We start from the raw sequence: 7,876 nt of genomic DNA, 5'->3' as shown, positions 1-7,876 counted from the left end.
CATTTCACTTTCAAGTAACTATTTAAAGATTAAAATTGTAGAGATGAGCTGTATTTAAGATGAAAAATATTTAAGAATGCTTCAATATATTTGTTATCTATTTGAATATTTATTTATTAAGGTGAGCAATAATATTCAAGCAATATATACTGACATTCAACTATATCAATACATACCAGTCCTCAGATCAAGCAACAGTTTTATAGTGTTTTTCTTAACTTCCTTCTTTTTTTTTTTTTGGATATATACGGAATTTTTAATAATATGTATAGAGCAGGGAATAATACTGTTTGCTCAACAGTTTTGTCAGGACAACTATAATGGGTAGTGTTACCAAAGTGATAAAATTTGACTCTGTTACATTTATGTGCCAAAAATGTAGTTCCTGTTTTTTCCATTACTAAAAAACCCCTAACTTTATCCTGAATCCCCATTCCTGCTGCTGATAAGGGAGGAGATAGGGATGAGGAAGACATACCACACCAGTGAAAGGTTATTCAGTACCTTTTGGTCTAAGGCCATATTCAGCAAATATGAGTTCCAACTGCTCACTGGGGCTGTTTTCCCCTCTCAAGTGCTCTCTCTCTTACAGCTTCTCACAGTCTACACATGACACTAGGGTCCGGATATCAATAACTCTGTTCTAGGAAAAGGTGAAGGCTTCTTCAATAATGAGGCATCCTCAAAATACCAAATAAAATTCAATTACATTCTTCTTGTCTATTCAGTTGATATATATAAAAAGTGTTCCTTAGGAGAGTGGAAAAGCAAATAGAAAGGCCTCATAATTCAGTTAGTGTGGCTTTTCTTTGACCCAATTCTCTTACATGTTGGATGAATTTCTTTTGCAAATTGAATAATTTTCACAAGTCAATTACATACATTCCCTCAGCCCATCTGAGTGTAATGAAATAGCTTAATAGAATAAAACAATAACCGCAAGATGATGATGTTGGCCATTATTAAGTATAACAATAGGAATTAATTATGACAGCAGAAGGGATAACTGATGATTTGGAAAATGGATTCTAAAGCTCTTTTCTATTGTGACTTCAGAGATATTTCAAGAGCTACATGACTTTCTGAACGCTTTGAACAGGATTATTAATAACATGTTTTTTTCTTAATTCTTTACATTTGGTCAGTCGATTACAAAACACTGTCATGTACAGAATCTTGTTTCTAATTTAACCAACACTTAGATAGAGCTTGCTATGTGCCAGGACCCGTTCTGAGCACTTCACACACATTAATTTACATGATCTCCCACACCGATTCTGCTCCATGATTCTGGTTGCTCTCATACAAACTTCTAAAATGAAGTTTAGAGAGAATGGAGGGCTCACTCGCAGCCCCCCAGATATGAAGTGGTAGAATGTGGATTTGGATCCAGAGTGCTTTCCGAATCCCTGCTCTTCACCATGACACTATTCTACCTACCTCTCTGTTTAAACCACCCTGCAGAGGGGGAAGGTTTGGTCCCATTTTCCTGAGGATAAAACATTCCCTGAAATGGAAATGAAGTTATTTGCCACAAATCCAGAGATAGTAAATGTGAGGGCTGGAATCCAAACTCTTGCCTCTACTGCCCAAATCAGTACACATCTTGATGTGCCTTTTGAAGCAAATTTCTTTTACTCAAAGTGTTATATACTATTTCTAGAACTGTAGAACACTGAGGGGAAAAAAAATAACACTGTATTTCCCTCTGGGAAAAAAATTGGGCAGAAAATGTGGAGGGCCAATGGAGACATATGTAGTTCTTTTAAATTAGAAACACTGTTAATTTAGGAACATAGACTTTGAATGTTTGAGCTACAGGGGACCAAACTGTCCCCTAGGTATTCTTATATTGACCGTGAAGAAGAAGTCCCTGGGGGAATTTATAATAACGCAAGTTGTCAGGCTCCAACCCAGGAATTCTCAGCCAAGAAATCTGATGTCAGGCTCAGGGATCTGAGTTTTAACAGACATGCCCAGGTGATTAATGCTCATCTTTCAATTGAAGGATGCAGATTCAGGAGAGTGAACTGACCTGCTCAGATTTACTGAGATGCTAGAAAAATCAAGACTTTAAGGTCAATGTGAACTAAGTGTACTTTGGTTTGTTCATAAGATGACATATTTTATTATGAAATTCAAAGATTAATTTATTCTCATAAAAATTGCAAACTCAGTGATACAATTTCTTGAGTGAGTTAAAATTTTCTTATAAATGGGGCTAAGAATTAGTAAAATTACTGAATTTTACTAAATATTACTGAGGTTTTGCAACTTAATGAATGTAAGTTCCAGCACTTACTCTCCCCTCAAGCTTAGTTTGATTAATTACATGAACTCTAATGCATGAAATCAAATATTACTGTAAAGAGAAGAACTGGCTACCTAGGGATCTAGAGAGAGATAGATCATAGCCAAATCACTGGCATTAGCCCATATACTAAAGAATATCAGCAGAAGAATGGAGTCTGCATGGGATATAAAAAATTGGAGATATAGAAATATATAGAGAATTGGAGATATAGAAAAGGTAGAACTATCCAGAACTGTGTGGTTAACAGAAAACGCTGACTCTCTCCATTTAAAGTTGTGCTGTGGACCCCTCCTGGTATGTCTGCCCAGTCTACAGCCTCATACTCTGATCCCTCCAACAATGGTTGGTTCTGAAAGCCATATTTGTGGAAAATACCTTGTTCCCCAGACCAAAGTTGATTGGAGGAGTGGGCACTTGGCATAGAACTGGGGCAATCAGATTCTCCATCACAGAAACTTGTAATTGAGTTTCAAAGCTCTCATTAGTCTCTTCTAGTTACTTCATATGTAAACTCAGGAGTTTCAAGCCCAAGTGGAGGAAGAGGTACCTTAAAGAGAAAGCCTGGAGAACATGAGATGCATCCTCTGCAGTTTGGGGGCCTCAGACACTAGTCTCTGAGTCACATCTGAGAAATATAAAGCACATTAGCTTAGCTGAAGAGGCAAATGGTAGCAGAATTAAGAGATGTGGCTTGGGAAGTAACAACCCTCCTAGAATTCTTGGTGGAAAAGGTTGCACACGTGTTACCCAGGCGACAATGGACTGTGGACAAGTGAGAGCCAGTATGGGCTTGTCTTATATTCAGTCCAAAAGGGCTGCCTTGAGGTATGAATAGAAAGTGAAAATAGATCACTGGAAGCTGTATCAGTTTCCTAGGGCTTGCCATAAGAAAATATTACAAACTGGATGGCTTAAAACAACAGAAAGTTATTCTCTCACAGTTATGGAAGCCAGAAGTCTGAAATCAAGGTGTCAGCAGGATCATGCTTCCTCTGAAGCCTGTATGGAAAGATCCTTCTTTGCCTCTTCTATAAATCTACTCTCTGCCTCCATTGTCATGCAGTCATTTTCCTTGTGTGTCTCTGTGTCCAAAGTTCTCTCTTCTTATAAGGATGCCATTATTGTTGGATTAAGAGTCCACCAAACTCCAATATGACCTCATGTTAACTCACGTAATTACACCTGCACAACTCTGTTTCCAGATAGGGTGACATCGTGAGGTTAGGGATTCCGTTTACCATTTTGGGGGAGAAACACAATTGAACCCACAGATACCTAGGTGCTGAGGAAGGATTCTTAAGGAACAGGCAGAAGAGAGGCACTTGTGTATATATCTTTTGTTAAAGGAACTGAGTGCAGAAGAACTACTTCTTCTCTCCCTAACTCCACTTTCCGTGAAGTGGGACTCTGTTACCCCATCAATAAAAGCAACAAGCAGGCACCAAACAATGCTGCACTGCCATTCCAGGAAGAATATTCCTCCCTCTTCCTCCTCCAACACTGAAGGGTCAAACCTGCTACTAGAAGGAGAGCAACTCAAGGAGAGGAACAGGAGAAAAATTGACCCAATATGCCTATGGCTTCAGGCTTAAAAGCCTGTAGTTGAGTGGAGGCTGAGGGTGGGAAGGCTTAGAGTATTGGTTAGTATACGGCATTGGACATCTTCATTACTGAACTGAGACTGTGATTTTCCACTTGAACTGACTGTGGGACTTTAATTTATTATGTAGGCATTTCCAGGGAAGTTGTTTGGCCTTTTTGAGTCTTCATCCAGGGACAAGGGAATAACCAAACAGACTCATGAAATTCACACCTAAAGTAAGAGAGAAAGACAAAAATAGAGGTAGTTGATGCTTACAACCCACGAGCCATGGTTGCTTAGCATAATAGTTCCATGTGGTTCTCATGTAAGTGAATAACTTTACATTCTGGCCTATATTTCAGCCTCCCATGAACTTGATCAATGTTCATCTGTGCTGCATTAACTTTGACACATTGGCAAAAAATCTTTTTATTTTGTTTGGTTTGTTTTTGGTCTGCACAACTAAGGAAGAGTCGATAAACAGTGACTCATCTAATGTATCAGGATCCATATGTAGGGGACCTGTCAATAGATTTTGCCCTTCTGTCTGGCAGTTTGCCTCTTCAAGTCCCAGCACTAAGTAGGTATATATTCATTCCTTTGATCATTTCCTCCAGCATGCATTGAACATCTGCTTTGTGCTATGTCCCATTTCAAGCTTCTGAAATATGGTGGAGAGCGGAACAGACATTGCCCTGCCCTCATGGATGGAATATTCTAGTGAAGGGAGAAAACTGACAAATAAAGATAGCCAGACAGAGAACATATCAGGCAATAATATAGGAGCAATATATTAAAACAAAAGAATTAGGATTTTGGAGTCAATGTCCTTTATCAAGTGAAGCAGATTAAAATGCTGTATGTGAAGTTGAAAATACTCAAAGACAAAAAAATAAAAAACACCAAACTTACCAAGTACAATATTTCCCACATAGAATTAGATGTTCTTATTTTCTGAGCACCGTTTTTAGAAAGAAATGCTTGATTTTTAACATCTTCTTGGATTTCTGAAATGCAAACCATATGCCCAGATGAAGATGAAGCCTGACTTTTGAATATTGGTTAATATCATGTTCTTTCTCTGGTTTCTCATTCTTATTCTGGTTTTAAAAGTAATAGATGTAGGTTGGAGAGAATCTGAAGAAACAGAAAAGTAAAATAGAGGAAATAAAATCATCTCGGGGCGCCTGGGTGGCTTAGTCGGTTAAGCGTCCGACTTTCGCTTAGGTCATGATCTCGCGGTTCGTGGGTTCGAGCCCCGCGTCGGGCTCTGTGCTGACTGCCAGCTCGGAGCCTGGAGCCTGTTTCAGAGTCTGTCACTCCCTCTCTCTTTGACCCTCCCCTGCTCATGCTGTCTCTCTCTCTCCTAGAAATAAATAAAACATTAAAAAAAATAAAATAAAAATCATCTCTAATTCCACCTTACTTTATTTCTTGATTTCTGGTGTTTCCAAATTCATACCCTCCTTCAGGGACAACGAAGCAAAAATTGAAAATGGTTAGAAACAAAGTTAGTAGAGGCTGTGAATAAGAAGAATTTTTACTGATACAGTGTAGGAGGTATAGGCACTAGAGCATTCTGGGTGCTTCTGGACTTTGGATGTTTTATGTTGTGCTCTGTGTGAAAATACCTTGATGTGTTCTTTTGGTTTCTTAATTGTCACATTCTAATAGAACTGGAAGAATCACTGAATCTAAGTGTTTTTTATTCCCAAACATCAGCACAAATCACTGATTTGATTTGGATTTTAAAGGTCTAAACCATCCTGTGGACTTCAAGAACAAAGAGAGTGGGGAGGAGGGTGTCAAACCATAATTACTACTATTCAGGACAGAGAGGATATGAGGAAGTCAAAAATTCAAGCTAGCAGTTTGAAAACACCAGTTCATAGATCAGGAATCTGCGGCTGAAGCCTAAAAGGGCTGGCTGAGTTATAGGCTGGCTCAACCAGGCGAAGAGTGACAACTACTCAGCTTCTGATGGCTAATGACATGCTTCATGCTAGTTAGTAACTTCTAACTTAAGTNGATACAACCAACTCGAAGATCCAGACGAGAAACATCTATTGGCTTAGAGTCAGCACTTCTGGCTGATTGCTGTTTTTTCTCCTTTTTCTCTTTAATTTCAATTTTCTCTTTCATCTTTTCTCCTGCTTTTCCTCCTGTTATCTGTTCTTTGGCATCAGAAGATACAGTTGTTATTGGTATAGACTGTATTGCTTTTTCAGAAGCCGTGGGATTAGCTTGCAGTAGAGTACCAGATGGGAACGGTATCTGTTTCACTCCATTTTGAATTTCTGCCTGAATTAGCTCTTGTTTCAATTCTTCAATTTCTTTCTTTAATTTAGCATTTTCAACTCGAAGTTTCTTCTCTTCTCTCAAAGTTGCCTGCAAAATTGCTTTCTCCTTAAGAAGAGCAACTTGCTGTTTTAAATATTCAATAATTTGATCTGCTTCTGTGCCCTTTTGTTCCAGTCTCTTCAGAACAGCACCATTAGTTGCCATTTTTGCCAAGAAACGGCAGAAAATCATAAATCGGTGGACACAGGAACGTGGAGAGCCTCCTTTAATATTCTTATCCTTAGAAACAGTAACCTTTCCCAGTTCATCTTGTAAATCTTTGGATGACCAAAGTCAAGTCTGACTCAGATGTAATAATGATTTATGGAAAGTTTTATGCAGACTTGCTATTATATATTTTCTAGAAATTTGGAGCAGTAGAGTTAATAATCAATATGTAATGAACACATATTCTAAACATGGAAAAATGATTTCCCGTGTCTACATTTTTTTCCTCAATATTCACACATGCAGGTACACACACACGCACACACACACACACACACACACACATTCCTTTACTTCTCCCTTTTCTTTCCTTTTTTCTAGGAAAAAAAAACATTTAAAAGCTGAAAAAAAATGTTGGTGCTTTGGGATCTATTTTCCATTTGGAATAGCTCAGCAAGTTACCTACTATACCCGATGGACCCTTGGAGCGCTTTTATGAAATTCCAGACTTAAAACAAGATCTTACTACAAAGAAAGTCACAAAAGGCCTGAGTGGATGTTAGAAGCCTGATGACAGAGTTGAGAATCTGATATTAAAATAGTCCAGAATCAAAGCAATCAAAGCTGTTAATGAGACTAAAGATAATAATGCAACATATGGGAATTAGACAAAAATGATTTTTAAAGGAAGTACCAGTCTTATTGTATTGAATTAGTCTCCTTATAACTGCAGCTGCTCTTATTAGGTGTGAAATAAAATATTTTTTAAAGAGCTCTTGATAGTCCTTATCTTCTGAACAGTTTAATGAAAATTGAAAAGACTACACAGACTCTTACATGAGGTCAGCTGTATCTCTCTCTGCTTCCTTCCCCTCTCCATTCTTGGCCAGTCCAGGACATTATTAGGATATTTTATTCGATTTTCTTTCTTTCCAGGCAATGCATTATGTACCTATCCAGTGATGTTTGGTAATCAATTCTTGATCTCTCCTGGAGGTCAGTCAATGACACCATCTAAATTGTCATCTCATTTCTTTCCTTAAAGAGAATCCATCTATTTCTTGAGCACATAGAGGTTTCAGACACAGGTAAGATACTAAACCACTCATGAACAAGATGACATTTTTTCTCATCAACACTGTCAGACTTTGCTTTTATGGGAAGATGGACTTAGTTATTAAAGGTGTCTCTTTCATTTAAAGTTCCAGTTAATATGCTATAAACTCAACTCATCTCGACTTCATTGTGAGTCTTCTTCATATCTCTTAGTTACTTTTGTTTTGGGAGTGGAGGATACAAATGGAGGAGGAAGGATGGTGGGGAGTCAGGTATGGAAAAAGGAGACTTAAAGTCAGAATTCTGAGGCTCAAGTCTGGGAAAGCTGTAAATTTTTTTGAAGTTTATTTTTTGAGAGACAGAGAAAGTGCACATGCGTGAGCACGAGTGGAAGAGGGGCAGAGAGAGGGGGAGAG

The 7,876-nt window shown here is 38.2% G+C and overlaps 1 pseudogene; it reads right to left on the bottom strand.

Annotated features, from left to right (window-relative positions):
- Nucleotides 1–5,912: 5,912 nt before the first annotated feature.
- On the bottom strand, nt 5,913–6,454 carry LOC144240942 (aminoacyl tRNA synthase complex-interacting multifunctional protein 1 pseudogene; annotated as a pseudogene).
- Nucleotides 6,455–7,876: the final 1,422 nt, after the last annotated feature.

This window comes from Crocuta crocuta, unplaced genomic scaffold (genome assembly GCF_008692635.1).
Source record: "Crocuta crocuta isolate KB4526 unplaced genomic scaffold, BGI_CrCroc_1.0 scaffold197, whole genome shotgun sequence".
Taxonomy (NCBI): Eukaryota; Metazoa; Chordata; class Mammalia; order Carnivora; family Hyaenidae; genus Crocuta; species Crocuta crocuta.
This window is presented reverse-complemented; position numbering and strand designations above follow the sequence as displayed.